This window comes from Mauremys mutica, chromosome 14, assembly GCF_020497125.1.
Source record: "Mauremys mutica isolate MM-2020 ecotype Southern chromosome 14, ASM2049712v1, whole genome shotgun sequence".
Taxonomy (NCBI): Eukaryota; Metazoa; Chordata; order Testudines; family Geoemydidae; genus Mauremys; species Mauremys mutica.
In genome coordinates, this window is record NC_059085.1 from 24,905,040 (window position 1) to 24,927,539 (window position 22,500).

Below are 22,500 nucleotides of genomic sequence, written 5' to 3' on the forward strand. Positions count from 1 at the left end.
CACTTAGAGGTGAATTGTGTCCTATCTCCGGTGCCCTTAGCTATCCGGTTGCCTATGTCAAATAGTCCCTATGTTTCCTGTATCAAAGATTTCTGATGTCAGTATTGAAATTATGTCAACAAATGTCATACCTAATGTCCATCACTGTAGAATATTAGTAGAATCAAAGTTTGACAAAAAACACTTAAGGACAGATATTGAAAGTACTGTTCATCTCTCTCACTCCTCAAGTGCAAGTTATTGCTGCTTAGAAGCAGCTCTGAAATGTGTTAGGGTCAGCCATGAGAATCAAGGCTTCCTGATGCTCCTTCTTGCACCTGTCATTCATTGCAGGAGAATATCAAGTCCATTGACTTCAGTGGAATCTCTCATGGAGTAAAGTAGTATGCAGGGTGAATAAGGGTAGTAGCAGCAGACTATTACTATATAAAACATTAGCAGACTTTACCAATCTCAGTTAACAGTGATCTTGAATCAAATCTCTCAGGTGTTCCAGGAAGTTCAGATATTGTGGATTTTCAAAAGTGCTCAGTACCATGGTTACTGGGCTGTCTGCACTGCTATGCTCTCTGTGGTCTCTCTGAATGAATCCTCCCAGTCTCAAGCCTTGTGCCTTTCCTGGCATGGATTCATGCGATTCTCCTATTCTGAAGGCTCGCCTTGGGCCTACAATACTTTGTGGATCAACTGTGCTTACCAAGCAGGTCCAATGGAGTTTTGATACCTGACCGGCGGTAAATATAGTGACCGGCAGTAAATATAGTAACCAGACAGACTTCTGAAACCAATCTATTATTTAATTTCAAGAGTAGGAACAAGGCATTTAGAGAAAAAGGATTTTAGCACAACAGACAGGCATGTGGACTGTCTTACCTAAAGCCCTACCATTCTGTGGTGGTGGCCTAGCTTAATACCCGCCCACAGATTCCTATGTCAGCCTCGTTTCTGCAGACAGCTCCTCAACAACTGCTATAGTCCATTAGATTTTCTGGTTCCCTGGCCATTGCCCTGGTCATCAAGTGCAGGTCTGTAAGATGGCTGGAGCCAGGAGGTAGAATCTTCACTGCTAATAATTCAGGCATTGTCTCTTAGCAGCCCTTGTGTATTTACTGAGTGGCTTATCTTGAACTATTCTGTTTCCTTCCTGCTTGTATTCTTTGCCCCTTTAATAAACGAAACCAACACACTCATAAAGTGAACATACCAATAACCCGGTCAACACGGAATTCATAAATTATTAGAGCAGCTCCATATCCTTCGCGCTCAGCGCTGGCCTAAGCGCTGAAGTCAGTGGAAGCAGAGTTAGGTCAGCGGTGAGCACTTCTGAAAATCCCACCTCATCTGTCTTATGGATCAACTGGTTAGGCTCCTAAATATGTGTTTATATTACTTAATAAATGTCTTGCCTTTCAAAAGTGATGAGCATCTAGTGTCTCTTAAATGAACAGACTAATATGATAGGGTCATTTTGCATACAATGCATGGGCAGTATACTGTCCTCCTGTGTTAAAACCCACCGTAGGATAAAACATGTGCTTGAAACTCTGTAAGTTAGCACATGTTGACTCATTGGCAAATTGTCTCCTTTAGGGGATCTGTTGGGAGCTTTGTGCAGCCTGGGCCATCTCTCCCCTACACCTGGGCTTTCCATCCTTTGATTGTCTGGACACCCCCTGACTTAAGAACCCTGCTGGTGCTGGTTATGGCCTCCTCACAGGTGCTGTCTGTGAGGGAGTAGATAACACACAGAGGAGTTCTGGCTGGTCCAGCCTGCAGTAACTTCCATGAGTATTTGTGCTTAGAATTCTGAACCTCCCGGGCTGTGTCTCTGCTCCGCCTCTTTTAATGTCTCAGATGCCAAACTATGCAATCCCTACAGTGTTGAGTTTGAGCTGAGAACCTACCGTCCTTCCACTCAGTTTAGGGCTTCTCTGCCTCAGACTGTTCTCTGTACAATGTATTGGAGGGGAGCACATGATCGTAAATTTGTATTAGGATAGCTATAAAAATGTAAAGCCTCATAACAATGCATTGAGTTAATAGCCTTCAGTGCAACAATAAAAACAGTGAAGTTTGTTACTATATACAAGCTTAACATGTTTTTCTCCTCCTTCACTTTAGTTTAAATTTCCATTTCTCATTTTGCAACTATACTATGCAGAAAATACCAGTGCAAGTATAATAATTTAATGGTATTTACTAATATAAATATTTGCTTTTGCAAAGCAGTGTTACATAAAATTCCTGAACTGCAGTCTAAGCAACTGTTGGAATGTTTGAGGTAAGGAACCTGACCTTTGTGAAGATCAACTTAATGAAAACAGGGTTTCCACTGTTTGTAACTTGTGTCTGTACCGAGCGGCCTCGGAATGGCAGGACACTAAGCAACACACACATTGTTACTTTTGTATTCCAATTGGAAGTTCTTGTCATATGTAATTACACTGATAACTGAGAATATTTTACATGAATTTCAGTGTATTCCTGCAAAAGCTTGAAACAGACAGTTTGCAAAAGATAAGGGAAAATAAATTGAATGAGACCTTCATTATACTAAATTTTACGAGTCACAAAACCTCTGCAAAGAAGGGTATCTTGATTTAGCTTTGTCCTAAAATACAGGTGGAGTTGTTAGCCATATGCTGAAAGTGCAGGGAAGGGAGAGGGAAGAACATATTTGAAATAATCCTGGTTTCCAGAATAATGTCATTTATCCTCCAACTGCCCACATATTTAGTTGCCACTTATTAATGTTTTAAGTGTTTTAATTTATCATGCACCTGAGAGTATTGTGTATATTCTATATTGCTATAGTTGTTATTCAGGTGACATCCACTTTTAACATATGATCAAACCAACTTTCTTAGTTGGACTGAGGAAAATCAGCTATAGACACATCAAAGAATAAAATTTAGCAGTCTTTCCCTCACTTAAACCTTTTTCCAGATCATAGACATATATATGGGTGCTTCCTAAATAGTACACCCTGCCATAAGTTTATTCTTGAGAGCTAAGGAATATACATGCTATAGACAGGTGAGTATTTATATTAGGCTCCTGTGCAGTCTGGAACTGGAGAATAGTAGAATTTATCAGAGGTGGGGTTGTAGTGGGGACATGCAGTGAAGATGCACTTTATTATTCATGAGGCTGTTTCCCTTATTTTTTTTATTTTTATTTTTTTGTTGTAATGATTTTTGTTGTAAGGGGTCTTGTACTGATTTAATTTTTTTCTTAGCAAAATAGTTCCACTTAGCTAATTTATTTTTCAGCTTTAAAACATCAGCGTTTTATAGATCTGAATTTCACAATGTGTGGATGATTGCTACGTACAATTTGCAAAATTGTGATTAACCAGCCTTGCTTCGAGTCAGTTCTCCCTAATTCACAAAAGGCTTCCAAGAATAGTCTGCACAAAATTCAGTTTGCAAATTGCAGGGCAGATTTTTAGAGGGCAGTTTAAAGAATGAAGTCCTAAGGGTTTTATCTATATTTATATCTCTTGTTAAACCAAACTCTTATGTAAATGTTACAATCTGTAAATAATAAGCCAAGCAGCTTTCTTAAAGGAAAGATTGCATCTATATTTTTTGAGATTTAGCAAAATTATTAACCTACACAGTAGATTAATATACAAGTATCTTTGGAAACAACTAATACTACCCTGGGTCTTCAGCTGTGTTTTATGGATATTTAAAGGTTTAAAAATACATAGACCTTTCATTTTGCAGTAAAAATGGTCTCAAATTGAAAAACACTGTCCTTAGTGATGGCTTGAAAACATGGAGATAGCTTTTGTATACTTTTACTTTTTATAGCCATTAATGTTGCAGTAAATCTTGTATTATTGTATACAGTCTAGATTATTCTTCATTCTTTTGCCTTTGGACAGGAAAGAAATTACTGGCTTCCATCAGTGTTATTGGCAATCCCCATATTCTGACATCTGTTCCTTTCTAAACATTTTACCAACCTTGATGAAATGTAGTTTAGTGTTAGAAGCTGACTTGAAGAAAAAATTGGATGATAAAAAAATAACATTGATTAAACACCAGAAGTAATTTACCAATGACTATCAATATTTTGATGGCCATTGCAGTATATTTCAGAAAAGCTAGACATCTTATAGAAATGTTAATCATATTTAATCTTTGAATTAAGCTGAATAAATGAATTCTCATTTTTTTAAACAGAAGTCTGAAAGCCTAATTTCAGTCAATTTTAATCAAACTCTTTGGACTCTGTTCTAAGGAATATGTTGGGCATATTTTACAGTTATTAGGCAATGTGCTTGTCCCAACTAAAAACTTGCTCAATTAATATTTTTAATACACAGCACTGACTTCATTCACCACTGTGGAACTCCAGTGTTTCAAGGGAGTTACACCAGTGTAACACTGCAATCATGCAGTGGTGAATCAGGTACTTGGAATGCCCAAATGGTATGATCCAAAAAAGGTGATATCAGAAACACGGCAGGTGTGTACCCAAAAGATTAGACTGGTAACAGCTTCTTTAGCCTCCAAAGAGTAGTAGATTGCATATACACCCTTTGTAATGAATTGTTAGCGCATGTACATTAGTTTGTTAAACTAAAGGAAGATACAATATAATATAACCACAAATGAACTGTATGCATCTTTCTCTCTCTCATGTGTGCGCACGCACACACACACACACTCACACACTCTCTCTCTCTCTCTCTCTGGATGCATATCACACACACATGATTTTGCATATTAGGTTGGATTTTCAAATTTGCTCAACATTGGCCTGGTTCTGCTTCCATTGAAATCAATGGGAGTTTTACCACTGACTTCAGTAGGAGCAGAGTTTGGCCACTACTAAACAAATTTGAAAATCACACCCATTATGAGGCAGATCCTCCACTCCAAATCCAGCTGTGGATATGAACGCAGAGACATACTGCATTGCATATGTACTATTTCAAGGCCAAATATGAAGTTCCAGCTCCTGATGACTTCAGACAGTGCCACGTGGGCATTCAAGGACAGAACTTAGCCCTCTGACTATAGGCTCCGGTAGGATTCTAAAGCCTTTAGTGGCTTGTATTCTTTTGACTACTTCAATTCAAGGTATGCAGATTCCACTACTGCTGCTGGCCTATTTACAGTGTTCGTGATTTGTTGAGTTTTTGTTTATTTTCTTTCTTTATAGAAAAATTTCATTTGAAGGAAAAAACATTTCCCTAATGTGGGTGCATTAGAGAAGACTTTTCGTGCTTGCTATGAAAAACGTTTTCGTCTCATTTCCCAAAAGTCATGCTATTGGGTGGCAGAATCTGAGCGGACTAGGTGTGTGGATTGTAAATTTAGCTTTTGCAATCTACTTGTCTGTGCTAATAATAATAATTCACACTTTTCATCCATGCCTCTCTCAACACGCTTTACAAACATTAATGAACACTCTCTGTTCTTCTGTGAAGGATATTTAGTGTAAAGCTGATTGGAACATTTTTGATGAAATTTCATTTTGTTGCAATATGCTGTTTTGTGGAGGTGTATCCATGTCCATTAATTTTTTGGTGGGTGAAAGGGATGACAGAAAATCTCACACTTTATAGCCTAGGGTCTAAGGAATGGCTGGGAAGGAGGCGACCCTTTTGGGTTCAAGCCTATGCTCTGCCTGACTCAGAGTGAGCTGGGATGAAAAACTCTGCTCTGAATCAGAAAGAGTAGGGACTTGAACTAAGTTTTCCACCTCTAAAGTCATTCACCTATCTACCAGGAGACAGCCAGACATATGTACCCCCAAATGCTCAGTTTTTTGATCCAAAACCATACATTTCAATGGAATTCTGTGTCTGAAAAACCATAGAAGGTTTTGTTTTCATTACAATGTAGAACAAAACTAAATTTTGAATCCTTGAAAGCATCCGTGAAACAGAATTATCATCCTCTGATCAGCCCTAATGTTTAGTATTCCTAATTTAGGGACAGGGAAACTGAGGAACGGAAAAATTTGCCCACGATCACACAGTAAATCAGCAGCCATATCTGGAATAGGACTCAGGATCCCTGACTACCCAGGCCTGTGTTATAATCAGTAGATACACTGCTTCCCTCATGTTGCCCAAAGTGCCTGAGATCTTTCTCATGCCACCTCACATACAAGCAAGCAGCTGTTGATGTTCACCTGCTTAGATATCTGTACAGACTACTAGTAGGAACCATCTAAATATCTAACAGATGTACACATTTACCCTGGGATTAATGCATTCTGGACACAGACCCATCATCCTCACACCTCTTCACAATCCCATTATATTTTTTGCTCATATGGCATACACCTGTGACATGCTGGCAATGCACTTGCAGTGCAAGAGACCTTCAGGTTCAAAGCCATCCTTGCATCTTTGTTCTCTTACGCATGAACCTGTTTGAGTTTTTTTCTGAGCATTCAAAAGTCTTGTGTGTGCTGTTACCTCTTTTTAAAATCCCACTATGACCCTTGAATATGCTGAATGTAAAAGCAGAAACAAAGCAAGCAGAACTAAATAAATAGATGTGGAGAGACAAAGTAAGAAAAACGTTTGCAGCCCTTGTGCCAGCCAATATTACTTCATGTTTTTTATTGCAAACCTGTATACTAACAATAGACCACCACCCCACGCAGCTGGGTGTGTGAATTGAAGGTTCACTGAATGCTGTGAGTTTTCCAAATGTAGCACAATTATAAGAACACCTGCACTAAAGAACTTTGCACTGATTTTTTTGCAATGTTCACATTCCTCAATTTCTTTCTTGTTCTAATTTCTGCTCAGAAAAAAAGTAACTTACAGCATAGGTTTCAGTCATAGGACTTGATCTCACAAGGTGCTAAGGACCTCTTATGAGGGCCATATTGGGTCCTATAATGGAAGGAGGTAATTCAGCTTCCAAAGCCAGATCTGCTAATGCATGCAAATCCTGTTGTTCCGATCCTGGGTCTTCATTGAGAAACTCGTGTATCGGTAGATAATAACAGCAATGACAACAAAAATCCAAAGAAAAATAATAATAGTTTGCAAATCTAAGGCTAATGAACATATTATTTCTTGTAACGTTTTCTGGAAGTATTAATTATTGTTTAATGAACAGATATACCCAATCAGTAATGGCAAAAGCGAGGGACTTTTTGGAAGGGAATATCATCTACAACCTGATTATTACTGTTGTTGTTGTTATCTATTACTGTAGCTCTTCTAATGAACCAGGACTTCATTGTGCCGCAGACATGGGTCAGGACTCCATTGTGCTAGGTAATGGACATATACAGAATAAAAAAGATGGTCTCTGCCCCAAAGGGCTTACAATCTAAGTATGAACCATGAATCTTAAACTCATGAATGTTAATAGAAAAGGGGCATCACAGGTAAAATCTGAACTTCTTTTTCTGTCAGTTTGTTAGCAGAGTAGTTGACAGCCTTGGCCTAGCCTTTAAAGAACTTTTCTCCTTTGGGGCTTACTCCCACCCAAGTATCTAGATCAGTGTTTCCCAAACTTGTTCCGCCGCTTGTGCAGGGAAAGCCCCTGGGGGGCCGGGCCGGTTTGTTTACCTGCTGCGTCCGCAGGTTTGGCAGATCGCGGCTCCCAGTGGCTGTGGTTTACTGCTCCAGGCCAATGGAAGCTGCTGGAAGCGGCGCGGGCCAAGGGACGTACTGGCTGCCGCTTCCAGCAGCTCCGATTGGCCTGCAGCAACAAACCGCGGCCACTGGGAGTTGCGATCGGCTGAACCTGCGGACGCGGCAGGTAAAGAAACCGGCCCGACCCGCCAGGGGCTTTCCCTGCACAAGCGGCGGAACAAGTTTGGGAACCACTGGCTAGAGATTTATGTTCATAACTCCTGTTAATACTAAGGGCTTGTCCACACGCCCTCACAGGGGGGCAAATGAGCTGTAGAGCACTCTTAAGTGTTGCACTCTAGCTGCCCAAATAGACCCTCCTGGCGTGAACTAAAAGGTACCTAGCTTGCACTAATACACTCCCTTTTCAAACAGGACTATGTTAATACAAACCTTTTAGTTTCATGCCATGAGGGTCTACACAGGGCAGTTAGAGCACAACACTTTAGAGCGCTTTCTGTAAGAATGGCTCTGCAGGGTCAGGCCGGTGCTCCATCTAGCCTAGATGTCTTCCAGAAGTGGCCAGTGCCACATGGTTCAGAGGGAATGAACAGAACAGGGCAATTATCAAGTGATCCAGTCCAGGTCATTCACTCCCAGCTTCTGCAAGTTAGAGCATGAGGTTGAATCCCTGGCCATCTTGGCTAATAGCCATTGATGGACCTATTCTCCATGAACTTATCTAATTTTTTTAACCTAGTTATAGGTGGCTTTCATAATGAGTTCAACGGGGACTGTGCATTGTGTGAAGTAGTAGTTCCTTTTGTTTTAAATCTGATGTCTGTTAATTTCATTGGGTGACCCCTGGCTCTCCTGTTATGGGAGGGAGTAAATAACACTTTTACTCCACACCATTCATGGTTTATATAGACCTCTATCCTAGCTGCCCTTAGTCATCTCTTTCCCAAGCTGAAGAGTCCCAGTGTTTTTAATCTCTGCTCACATGGAAGCTGTTCCATACTCCTAAACAATTTTGTTGCCCTTTTCTGTACCTTTTCCAATTCTAATATAGCATTTTTTGAGATGGGGCAACCAGAACTGCATGCAATATTCAAGATGTGGGCCTACCATGGATTTATATAGATATTTTCAGGCTTTACAGTTCACTCCCCTGTAGTCAGGAGTGTGACATCATGTAGACAAGTCCTAAATCTCACCACACATAGAGATGAGAATATATCCCTTTTTTACTCTATTACTCCAAATGGAAAATGTTGGTGACAATCCAGGCCAGCAATGTATAGCCTGTCATCTCAGCCATGTGTTATTTTGATACAGTGCTATGAATGCATTATGTCTTTGTGGTAATTTACATTTTCCCTTTCATTTTCTCATCCAAGATTAGGACCCAGTCCAGGATAAACTTGTCTCTGTGGCTCTGGGGAATACAGAAGCTCAGTGAGTCACCCAAGCTTTTGCAGCTTCAGAGGCTACTCCCTATTTCAAGGGGGCAGACCCTCTTCGAGTGAGACATAGGGAGGCAAAGCCAATTCTGAGCTCCCGTGGCTGCCAAATCCTACCTTCCTTCCTGAAGATGGAGCCTGGGACACTCCTGTGACCATCCACCTTGTATTCATGTGCTTACTCAGTGGGATATTGGGGAAAGAGGGCTTGATTGAAGATTACTCCAACTCCCATTGATTTCTCTTCACTGGGAACTGGATCAAGATTAGGAACACTTAAAAGATTCATTTTCTATCAGGAAGAGAAGAGGAGGCCCAGTGGACTGAATAGTCCATTCAGTGATTGGGAGAAGGAGGAAGACTCACAGCAGCAGTGGGGTCCCCTCTTAATTATCATTTCCAAATTATTAGCAGCAGGAATCTTTTCCCCTCTTCCATGCAGTAGCTGGAGTGTGGAAGAGACTGATGCACTCCAGAGGCTGTATAATGTTTAGGCTGCCTACATCTCATTGCTGCCCATTGGTTGATGGATTAAATCGGTGCTTTTCGTTGAAGGGTGCACCTTCCACCAAAGGGTGCTGGAGCTAAAGACGCTGGGGGTCCAGCAGCACCTCTGGCTTGAAGTTGTTCCTATCATATACAAGGTCTAAAATTTTGTTCAATGGTTTCCAGCACCCCCACTATAAAAATTGTTCCAGCACCACTGCTTCCACCTGATCTAGGGGTTACCTAGTATTGGATTGCAGGCCATCTCCTTCATAGATAATGACGTGTCTTCAAGAGCCACTCAAAGTAGTATTTTTTTTTAACAAAGACTTGAAGAAAATATTTCTAAAGGCCAAAGCCAACCAATCTGATATGTGTTCTGCCTGTACTAAAGTGGGAGCCATATGTATATTTTGGGTGTGAACATGTGTGCAATGCAGCTTTGTCCACATGCCAGTATGTGTGCATCTTTGCATAAACCTAATCTTTTTGTTGCCAAATCACACACACAATTTGAACCCTGGGTTGGATGTAAAGTCATAAGTTCATGATATTTTTTCCATGTGTAGTGTTCTTTGTTTACAATCAAAATCTTCTAAAGATTAAACTTAAAAAGACTGTGTGATTTAATGGATTTAGGGTCAGATTCTAACCTTCAGTCTGAGGCAGGCATGGCTTCAAAATTCAATAGTAATCGATGATTGTTTCAGTTATGGAGCAATGACCACTCACCATTGTTTTGTGCTCGTCTCTATGCCTATACTGCAAAAAGGGATGTGTGTACTATTCAAATGAATGTAAAACTGAATAAGAAGAGACTGAGATGTACACCAAGACAGAGCAAAAGGGAATTTCTCTGCCATTCTAGTGTAATGTACTACACTCGTGCTCATCCAGGAATCTCTTAGAAAAAACTTGACATAAAGCAGTGTGTTATGTCAAGGCTGCTTTTATGCCCCAGCACTGCAGAAGGATAAGATGGAAGGTTCTGCTTGCATGAATCCCTTTGCAGGATCATGGCTTAAGTTAGCAACTCTTCAGCCACATAGATCAATGTGGAGTGGAGTGCTTTTTATAAAGAGAGCAGACATTCAAATATATCATGTGGACTTTAGCACTTCTTAGTGTTTCAATTATAAAGATATGTTTTTCCAGTGCATTCTCCAAGATTTTGACTAGTTTATATTTTGTTTTATATGAGCTAGCATCTCTATTCATTTCTGCTCTTAAAAAAACATCAGCACATTCTTATTATAAGTTTGGGATCAAATCCTGGAGTCTGCTGTGCACCTCTGTGGTAGTCCAAAGCAGCCATAAAGTAGACCTAACTGGAGCCTGGAACATTCCCATCTCCAAGGCAGTCCTTGGGTAGTGTAGGGCTGCTATAGCAATTATGTGCCTCTCCCTTCCTAGCCTAGGGGGCAAGGTGGGGGGAAGTGGCTATCCTTGGCTGATTGACTGGCCCCTTGAGGCTTCTGACAGACATCTGAAAAGCAGCTAGAACAGTTCTGAGGTTTGGCCTACTGGACCCGAAGGATTGGGTCAGAAGTTGAACAAACTCAGAATTGGTGGGGGGAGTATGAAAGATGGTGGTGGCCTATGGTCAAATCTGCAGCTTCCTCTTCGGCTGTGCTGAGTGTTCAGGATGTGGGCCTTAAATGGTAAGTTCTTTGCGGGTGGAAACTATGCCATCCTACAGTTCCTAGCACATTGTGGGTGTTAATGCTGTATAAATGTAAGTCAAATATACTTCAGGCTGAAGGGATGTTGCGGTGAAAGAGCTGTCTGGAGTCTGTTTAATGGGTTCCCTTCTCCTCCTTCCCCACCCCCTTTGCCACCACAGTCTTGCTAGTGAGAGATACAGCAAAATGCTTGCCACAAATAATTTATTGTATAATATCCTTTGCAAATTCCTGCTATGACTAGATGATCAGTTATTTTTCAAGGAAAGCAGGGTGTTTCCAGTGCCTCTGTTTTAATTTCACTTATAATTATCTCCACATAAGTCTTCAATTTTGGATCTTGAATTGGATACACATGCACACTGACTTGCATGGAAAAGATCAGTGACAAAAATCACATGACATTTCCATACTGTAATTATTTGCTGAATCAGGCCCAGAGTCTTTGGGAGTTCTGGAAAATGTACATAAAGCTGTTTTGTGTTTATCTACAGGACTTACAGCTTAATTCAGGTTTTTATTTGTATGGGTAAATCCTTCTAAATGGAGAAAGCTTCCTAGAAAGTTTTCATAGTACCATCTTTCTCGGTAGCACAGGGAGGTGTCTTAAACATTAGAACCTTAAAAGGGACACCATGAACTTGAAATCTAGTGTGAAAAGATCTGTAATTAGTTTTAGTTCCTATACCACCTCTTGAGTCCTCTTGGTTTTATAATCACATTCTCCTATTATTAAAAAAAAACAACCAAAAACCCCCCAAAACAAAACAAACAAACAAAAAAACAGTGTATTTCTCTCCCTGGTTGCTGTGAGAACAACCCACATAAAGAGCAGGACAAATGGATTCATACACTATACAGAGGAAATGGGTGAAACTGAGAATACATAAAGTGCTGTTTTGCACACAAACTACATGTCAAAAAAACCAGAGAAATGCTTTTTCCCTCTAATGTTCTGGATATCAGAATCTTAGGTGTTATTTTGTAAAAATACTATGTAAAAATGTTCAGACAGATGTGTGATTTTTAAGTTGCCCTTTATTATCTTGGCACATCACCACAAGAAACTTGGAATTTTCATGCACCCTACATGCATTAAATAATAATCTGTCTTTCCAAAAAGCAGTAGGTCCTAGACTGCTCATCATGAACACATTGGGGACAGGGCAATAAAGAATATGAATAAAAATGATAAAAGGTGGCAATATAAATAACTTCTCATTTTGAAGAGAATAAAGAAATGTCAGAAAAGTTGATGTATAAATTACAATTTCTCTCACCTCCCCCATATCTTAAACTTATGTACTGTGCTGAGCCTGCCCTCCCATTTTATATACGCTAGACCTGTGTGAACTCTTTCCATTCTGGTGTGTACCACATCAGTGAAATTTCTTGTCCTTCCAGTTTATGCACAAATTCCAAGCCATACATCCATAAGCAGTTTGCACTAATATACGTGCAAAATCCTGGTTTCACATTTTCCCACAAACCTAAGCTCCTGCAGTTGTGGTTCATTGTGAACCAAGAGGTGTTGCCTGAGAGTTCAAGCAATCCTATTGTTTCTAATGTGCAGCCCAGGCACTACTGAATCTAACCTGTGCACTGTGCAAGGTCACAGGACTACGCTGGCAAATCAGTGCTTAACAAACTAATGAAGACAAGCAGCAGAAGCAGCAGCAGCAGCGCTGGCCTTCTCCACAGCAGGGTACCACAGATGTTTCAGATAACACAGTGAGTTTCGCTGACAAAATATGTATGTAATATATAAAATTAAAATAATGGGAATTGAAAGAAAAAACAGGGGCACGCCAACCCACCCATGTGAAGCTGATTTTTATTTATAAATGAGCAGCTGAATACAACTGTTGTTCAGCTACACAGAAACAAAAATAAATACTAAGAAGAAACAGACTGAGCTGAATGAGAGACCTAGGACTGAAATTCTCTCTTCTTTCCTCCCTCTGCCATCTGAGCCCCAGAATAGGACACTTGGTTTCAGATCTTCAGCTGATGTGTATCTCTGTAGTTCCATTGTATTGAGCTCTGCTGACTTATATCAGCTGAGGATCTGGCCACAGGGATGGATGGAGGGAACTGTATTGTGAAAATTTTCTTTTGTAAACCTAGGGAACAACTCGGTCAGGTAGAGTAATAAAATAGTATACTGTACGAAGAAAATGTGCCATTAGCTGAAGGAATTACAGAGGTGGCCCGTAATCTTGTGATACAATTGGGCAGGTTTCTGCTGCTTCAGTAATGTAAAGTTCTGCCCTTAAATCAAATGGATCTTCCCCATGGAGGATTTAGTTCAGAGCTGAGGAATCTTTGGGTGGTATATTGCTGATGTAGCTGCTCCAACACTACAGATGTTCTGGTGGAAGGTGGATGAGAAAAGGGAGCGTAGACAAGGATCCATCCTGAGCCCCCACAACCAGAAAGTCCTCTTGGAGCCATTGTCAGCCAATGTACATTATAGTGGTCCTTAAGATGTTCTGATTTTATGTTGGGGGCCAGCCCAGCAAAAGATTTGCCCCAAGATCAGGGAAGCACATCGCAAGGGGCCTTAAAGTCACCTTTGTACCTTCCCCACCCTTGAGCTGTGCTGCTAAATGTTCCTTGGGCACAGCTCAGGAGCTAGACAAGGGTGTGTATTGTGTAGGCCTCTTTGGAGGAATAGTGTACTATTGGGCTCAGTGTGATGGGACAGGAAACATGCATTAGATATATTACTAAATTTATCCTAGTAAAACTGGGAGATATGTTAGTCAGGTCAGGTATAAAGTGAAAGTAAGACAGTTCCCAGAGGAATTGTGGAAGGCAATGTATTTACTAGGCCGCTGTATGACAACCAGAGAGAAACAGGGGCTTAGACTAGGAGAAATCCCACCTCCACCCTAGGCTGAATCAGAGTGGTCAGATGAAATGCAGCCATTTCCTCTGAAAACATGGTTATAATTTTGGTGAGTGGGGCTGACCATCTTAATGACCTGGGATTGGTTTAGCCAATCGGGGCAAAGGAGATGTACTGTATGATTTCCATCATGCTACCCAACCTAAGAAACCAGACTTGAACTCCAAATGCAGTAACCACAGGGCTGAGGATCTAGCCATATATATAGAGAGAGAGATGTATAGATGTATATCTGTGTATGGATTGCACTGTCACTACCAAATCTATATGATTGGTGTGCATTTAGTTACAGCTGGAAAAACTACTGTATTGTGATAGCCTGATGTTGTAAAGTAGTTAAGGTCCGTTGGGACTGACACTTGACAGGGTGTTTTGATTTTGGCCCTGCATTGTATGTATCTACGTATGTACCACATTCAGAATATGAAGTTGTTTCAGTTATGAGGATGAAGGGTGCACATTACCTACAGTGAAATCTCACGACCAACAAAAATGAGTTGCCAAATGTAGGTAACCTTTTTTTTTAATAATAGGCTCTGAAAACGGTATATAAAGGCAGGGGTCACCTATCGCATTTTTTTAAGTAGAGAAAATAAAACAAAAATTACCCGGCATTTTTTATGAGGAGTCTCTCGTGATCGAAGTCCGCCTTGGACACAGAGTCACCAAGCGGTCCATAAGATACCTTTATTCAGCCCAGTCAGAGACTTTGTATGTAACTCAAAAGACCAGAATAGAGTCCTTATTGAACATGGTTAGAAAAGATAGAAACAATCGGCTTATATCAAGTATTTTTACTTCATAGGACTGTGGTTCTGCTTGCTGAAAATGTATCCTTTGCATGGAATACAAGCATAATCCTGTGCCTACTTTGCTCTTAGAGTAAAAGTATGCTTAATAGCAATTTCAGAAAAGAATCTATTTAAAGCCTGTTGAGCAGAATATCCACTTATAGATGGGAACTATAAGTGAATAATGTTAATGGAGTTCTGTTTTGTAAAACGCATAGGACAACTAATAGAATCAAGCTACTATAAAAGTGGATGATTGAATTACATTTAAGAGAGTACTTAATTTATTACCTTTGAAAATAGTTTTTAGAGCTGTCTGCTTGATGGGTTTTTGTAAATTCCAGGCTTTCTTCATGCAGAAAGTTTTCAGGAGTCTCACCTCATGCTCTATATTAGAGTCAGATCACTTTTTGTGCTGTTATAAGTTCTAAGAGGCATATCAGTATTTCCAATAAAACACAAATGTTCAAGGGGCTAATTACTGCAGACAGAATCGCTCCTAGGAAAAACTTACCACATTGTGCAAAGTCTTAGTCTGGGAGTAAATTTGGGCCCCTAGTTAGGAACATAGAATTTCCACACCACATAGAATGAGTCTAGTGGTCCATCCTGTTGGGTGTCCTGTCTCTGACAGTGGCCAGCACTAGATGCTGCAGAGGAAGGTAAAACATCCCTGTAATGGTCAGTTATAAAATACCCTTCTCAAAAGCAGAAGTTTGTTCCTATTTCACATCACTTGGTGGTTGGTTTATTCTCTGGAAAATGAGAGTTTATACCTCTTTTATTTTTCCCTATGTAACAGTACTGTAGTTGTTCACGTTATCCGTATAACTATCATTTTATTAATGCTGCCAAGCACAAGTGATATCTTGTGGCAGCATGTGCCACAGATTAACAATGCAGTGTGTAAAAATAATTTAAAAAATGTTTCTTTTTATCAGGTTTAATATGTTGCCTTTCCATTTCCTTGGCTATCCCTTTCTTCTTGTATTCTGTGAGAGGGTAAAGAGGAGAACCTGACTGACCTTCGGTACGCTGTTCAATATTGTAGGCAGAGCTGCTTGTAGTTAAGATCGCCTGACACTTCCCATTATAAAACGCTATAATAAATTTGATATCTCATTTCTTAATACCATCCTAAGACGTACTGTGTTTGCTTCTCTGCTTGGGGGCTGTGCCTAGGTGGTGCCCCTCATTGCCTCTCACAAGGGGCAGAGAGAAGGGTGGCCTGTGCTTCCCTTCACTTGCACAAGCATATATGGGATCACCAGGTGCACCCTTTTAAGAGCTGTCGCTGCAGGAGAGAGCTGTGAAGCTTCAGGAGGCCTTGCGCTTCCCTGTAGCACAATGGCTCTCCAAGCTCTTGCTTGGGTGGTGTAGTTCCATGCTGCCCCAAATATGGGGTCACTAGTTCATAGGCACAAGCGAGCCCCTTGCGCCAAACTTCAGAGAACACAAAACTGCATTAGCTAGTTTAGAAAAAGCCTCATTTGTTTTATTTTTTGCAAAGATAGATTTAGCGAGATAGACCATAACATCCCATAAATGATGTTTGAGGGTCAAGTTAATCTGTGTAATAGATCTGTTCCTACTCGTACTGCTGTAGGATCAGGGTCAGTAGACATACAGCACATCTGTATAGTCAGAGGTAGACCAGAAGAAAAATCAGAATTCTGTGGTAAATTGCATCTACACATCTGTATTTTATACCTTTAAGTTATGTTACAGTGAAACTGCATTATGGACCCCACCACAGGCAACCTCTTGTCTTAAACATCCACTTAAAAGTATCCCCATGTGGCTCCTGATATAATTTATCTTGACCTTTAGTTAAAGACCACCTATATTAGGTCACCGGGTTTTGCTGCTCCATATGGTGGTCGCTTAACACAGGTTTAAGTGTAAACACAAAGTCCAGTGTTTCAGTGACACAAAGGCAGGGAACCCAGTCTATTAGAGCCAGGAAATTCAAAACAGAGGGTGATACTCTGTCTGTACTTACCACAAATGCTATGGTGTTGTGTACACAGTTGGTCTTAATCTTAATTTTTTTGTGACTCATGCTGGTTTGATACTATAGCTTTCATGTGGTTTAACTAAGATTTTCTTGTTGGTGTTTTATCAATACTCTTCTAAAAATGAAATTATTCTACTGTTCAGTATGCTTGGCAATGCGCAAGGTGTAAGGAAAGACTGTGTCCCTGCCACAAGGAACTTACAATCTAAGTACATTGAGTGGAAACATCCTTTGAAGCAGTGGGGTGGTTTTCTTAATGGGAATGAGAGAGAATGTCCAGGCAAATACCTTACAGCCCTCAATTCATTTTCCTGTGAAATTTTCTAATGCCTTCAGTTTTCCCTCACCCCTATTTCCAGTTATCAGATATAGAATCTTGACAAATTATTGTTAGTTGCATAGTAAACAGAACAGTATTGTTGGCCCCAAGACAGATTACAATGTCTTATTACAGAATTTTCATAGACCACAAACCACTATCTCCACCAGTTATAACAAAGTTTAGCTTCAATCCGATAAAAAGCGTGTATTGAGTAATACCAGGTGCTCTTATTGTAAGTGGTTTAAATGCAAATCTGGCTAGTTCATTGTAGTTGTGCTCAAAGACACACCCATGCAAAGTGAGCTGAGAGAGGTGAGAAGGTGTGCACATAAAGGGCTGTGTTTCCAACACTGACCTCTGATTATGGATGCTAATCACTGTGACTCCAATTATTTGTGGCTGCAGTTGAGGTTAATTGAACATCTCGACTCCTGATTTGTAGGCACAGTCATGTACCTAGACATCCAGTTTGACTGTGCCCCCATTCATCTGTGTCTGCGTAACCCGCTATTCAGTGTGTAGTACATGTTCACATCTTTACTTGATCCATAGAGGATATGAGTCACTCAGCAGCAGCTAGGGGACATATTTCTTTAGCTCAAGCTGTAGAAGCCCATGTTTGAGCTCTGGAGATCTCTGGTTCAGTCCCAAAGATGGAGATTATTACACCTGCAAAATGGCAAACACAACAACTGAGTCCTGGTAAAGAATAGTTGAAAATGTGGTCAGATTTTCTTATTACCAAGACAATCTTCTCTTCTCTTATAAATCCTCATGAAGATGTTGGAATGGTTTTCTTTTCTTTTCTTTTCTGTCACAAAACCTCTAGCCATTTAACTTGTATATCCTGTTGCATCTGATCAGCATTTCACATGACATATTCACGCACAAAAATATATTAGAAGAGTTCAGGTTGTGGCACAAGCCACCAAAATAAATCAAGGGGTGCTAAGATGAACATGTGTTTTATGTAATCCTGTATATTTCAAATGTCCTTCAATTCCTACAACAAAAGGGAAGCCTTCCAGTACATCTCTGGTGAATTTAGGAGATGTGCTGGACTTCCAACTTTTGCCTCTAAATATGATTATATCAAGATGTATTAAAGATTGGAGATCAGTGTGTACTCTTTTATGTAGTATTTTAATTAAGACCAGTATTGGCCAGCATAGAGGCTAACATTACGGAATAGTTTGAATAGTACACTTTTTCTGTAACTTTCTTGCTTCTGTTTGCCCCCCACCCCAAAAAAAAAATGTCTGAGCCATGAAGTTTAGATCAAAATACAAACTTTCCCAGAGTTCTCATGTAGGGAAATCTAGTAGTGCCAAATTTCATCTCCAAATCTGAACTGTCCCAAAGTCTAGTGTGTTTGTAAGGCATACATAAAAACTGTGTGAGCTCATCCAGATTTGGCTCTGGGTGTGTTAGGCTACATATGTGCTATGAGCTAGTGGTGGGATTCTCTGCTCATGTACACATACTCAGGGTAACTCTGGTAGAAGAAACTTGGGTATAAGTAGCAGCATAGCGGTGGTAGCACAGGGAGCAGGAGCGGAGGCAAGGCTCAGCTGAGTAGATATCAACTGGTTTCAGGCAGGTCTGTACTCAGCATGGCGAAGCTACGCTGCTGTTACCCATGCTGTCGTGGCTACGCTGCAGTCTATACTTCTGCTAGCTCAATGAGAGCTAGCTTGAGGATGTGCACGTGAGTGGGGGAATCAGACCCCTAGCTTTTAGCATAGGTGAACCCTCGTTGTGACTGAATCAGGTTCTAGTGTAACTCTCTAGGAAACAGGGATTCAGTAGGATTCTTCTAGAGTTGAACCCCAAACTCATTAAAATATTACAATAAAGTAATTAATGCACATGGCCACTAGACACTCTTAAAATGTAAATTTCACAGCTGTAAGAAATTAGATTTGTTTAAAAATAACAGAAGGCCCAAGTACAAATTATGGAGTAAGTGCCTATAAAATTTCAAACTTGGTTTTAAGGCACAGCTAATTTTTTTTACTAGTTCATTTGCTTTAGCACTGGTATTCAGAGACAGATCCATTTCTCTTTGCCTTTAGGTATATACTGCTTTGGTGCCAATTTGCCTCTAAACTGGTGGTCAGACAGACACCAGAGTGGAATCAATTAGTCAGTGGTTTTCTCTCATCAGGTGATGGGGCTAGAGTGCAAGGAAATATTTTCAATGAACCTTAGTCCCCTCTGAACTATATCTTGTGTTCAGTGTTTGATGGGTTTGCAAACTACAGCACATGATTGCAAAGTTCAGTGAACACTGGTCTGAGTTATTTGCACAGCTGGGAAAATAGGTAACTTTCTGCCCCACAACGCATGTCAGCTCTATGTTAATAAGCCTTGGGAACACCCCTTTGTCACCTTATGTGAAAGCATGAGGGCCTGGGCTTTCCTGCAATGGGCAGGTGGCAAGTTGGTCAAACTCAAACCTCCAAGCAAACCTGCAGGGATTCATTTGCTTCTGAGCCCGGAAAACAACACACTAGAGAGTTCACTCAGCCTTAGATAGCACTTGATCTCTGGGTATTGTGCTCGGCAGGCACTTGAACTAGTTCCCTCAAAGCCCATAGAAAGCTGGTGAGGAAAAGGGAACCTCCTTTTGTCTAAGCCAGTAGAAGCCATGCTAGGCTTGTTTCATCAGCAGGTTGTGACTTACGGACTTGCTCCTGCTCTACTGAAGTCAGTGACAAAACTCCCTTCATCACCTGGCTGTATATGCCTTACATTTTTCCTGCCATTTCAAAATATGCTCACAGAGCCAAAACCCCTCTCATCTCCTATTCTTGCATCCAAAACAGGAGGCCAAGGCCATGAGCTTGAACACCATCCCTCTTTACTGAGTAGACTGAATGACAGGGCAGACCATGGACTCTCTTGGACCTCACTCACATATATGGTGCTACAACTGCATCTTTGCAGGCCAGCTTGTAGCATAGTATATTAAATGGTGGGAGGGAAGAATATGAAGCAGAGTGTTTTCCAAATGAGCCACGTTGAAGATCCACTACAAACCTATATTATGTGCGTAAATAGACAAAGTTCAGATTATGGCCTCCTAATGTTATTTTCATGCTATTGTTTTAAAACATAATTATAAATCAAATTGCATTTGAGAAGTGAAGCTGACAATAGTGAGCTGAAACACTGTGTAAGGGCTGCTTCAAAAATAGCTCCTTTCAAACATTATTAGTGGTTAGAGAAAGAAAAGTATAGGTTGACCAGCCAGATTTCGCTATACCATTTGTATTTGAGATATGAGAATTTAAGTATTCGGATGTTCGTATGGTCTCTGGTGCTATAGCTCAAGGTCTTTCTTCTTCACCCAGGGGCTGCTTTTCCAGAGTTTTGGTTCATTGCTTTAGCCTTAAGCAGCAGGTATGTGAGTTTTCCACATTGCTTCATTTCAGCTGCTACTTTCCTCTCTTTCTTCCCATTCCTTACTGTAATTATTTGTCTAAGCAGGAAAGCTTTATTCTGGAAAGAATAACAGCCATCTTGGGAAGAGTGATGTTGGGTGTCTCAGTTTTTGGGTGGCCAACGTGAGACACTTAGATGTGAAAAGTGCTGAGCACTAGAGATTCCCATTTCATTCGATGGGTAAAATTATGCAAGTGCTTATGTGTTAGCTGGAGTGTGATCCAGGAATGGTACAACTAGTAAAACCTAGGCTTTATAAAGAGTTAAAAATAATCAGTTAAGTCAATATAGGTAACAATTCTAATACCATTACAATTCATACAGTCGCTTTAAAAAGGGGGGAAGGGCAGGGAAGATGTATAAAAAATCATATTAGGCACCCCAGTAACTTGGACTAAAAATTAACTAATCAACGGGACATGGAACCAATAAATATAGAACTCCACTTTTCAACAGGCCGTTAAAAAGTCTTAAACTACTTGACTGTGACCTATGGTAGGGATTATTGTGTCTACCTTATGGGTAGTTGTTATTAGATCTGAACTAACAGTTAATAGAGGATCATGTATTTACATTTTGCTTTTTCCCTCATTCGTGAGAATGTCCAGTTTATTTGTTGTTCAACTACTTCCAAATTTCTTCAATAAATAATTCTTGGATTGTAGATTGTTCACAAATTTAGAATATTTACAAATCATTCCATCATGGCTGTTTACCTAAATCACCTTGGTTTTTCTTCTTGCCGATTGGATGAGTTGTGCAATTACCTGATACTGTGCAAAATGCAAACTGAATATTACCACTGAATATACCACTGAGATTTTCTGCTGTGTTACTCAGTTACTTAAGTTATCCATTTAAGAACAGAAGCAGTACCACATGACCTCTCTAACTAACCATCACGCTGCAAATTCAGAATTGTATATTCAAATGTACACTTTTGTTCGTTGTTGATGGCTTATGTAAGTCAAATATGGCTATTTCTGTCTGCTGATTGGGTGGCTTATGTAATTAAACAGTCCAATATGAATTGCAAATTGAAAATGAAATTTGAAATCCGCAAATATTCAAGCATTTGACCTAAACATTCATTGTGAGGAAGTATTCCTATTGATGACATTTAGGCACTCCCAACTTAGCAGAGAAACAAAAAGGAAAAGTGAACAGTCAAAGGCTGCCAACACTATTAAATTTGCTTTTGAATTTGAATGAATATTCCCTGACCTTGTTTTCCACTGTTTGCTCAGCAGTAATGATTCTCCCATTTTACAGATGGATAAACTGCGGCAAAGAGGTTAAGTGATCTGTCCGAGGCCACAGAGGGTGTCAGCATCAGAGCCAGGAGTAGAATTAAGGAATTCTTACCACCTCGTCATATGCATAGACTACTAGACTACACTGCTCTAACTGCTACAGGTAAGAAAAATATTGCATAAACTGATTATTATTAATAATAATTACTTGTATTACCATAGCGCTTAGGAACCCTAGTCAATGATTAATTTAATTCATTGGTTAGTGAATTCAAAATCCACCCGGAAAAGGTCAGAGAGCCACATAAAGTCCCGCAGCATTGGCTGTTAGCTGAAGGATGTGTAAAATCACATAGAGATCGAGAGCTCCCTATTGACTGCAGAGCTGAGGTGGATCATGTGCACATAGCGTACTCTAGCTAGTGTGTGTGAAGTATATTGCACTGTGGTGCACTTTTTTCCAGAGAAGAGTGTGCAAATAGCAGATATGCTAGGATGAACCCTTTTTTTCTCTAGCAGTGCTCTTTGTCGATGTTCTCTGAGGAAGGTACATTAAGCATGCCT

General features: G+C 40.2%; 1 protein-coding gene across 3 annotated transcripts in view; it reads left to right on the top strand.

Annotated features, from left to right (window-relative positions):
* ZNF536 (zinc finger protein 536) overlaps positions 1-22,500 on the top strand; it is a 349,438-nt gene that overhangs the window by 33,467 nt on the left and 293,471 nt on the right. For all 3 annotated transcript variants that reach the window (XM_044986775.1, XM_044986776.1, XM_044986777.1), the window contains exons 2-3: positions 20,593-20,641; positions 21,956-22,099. The gene's annotated coding sequence lies outside the window, so the exon portion shown is untranslated. The remainder of the gene's footprint in view (positions 1-20,592; positions 20,642-21,955; positions 22,100-22,500) is intronic.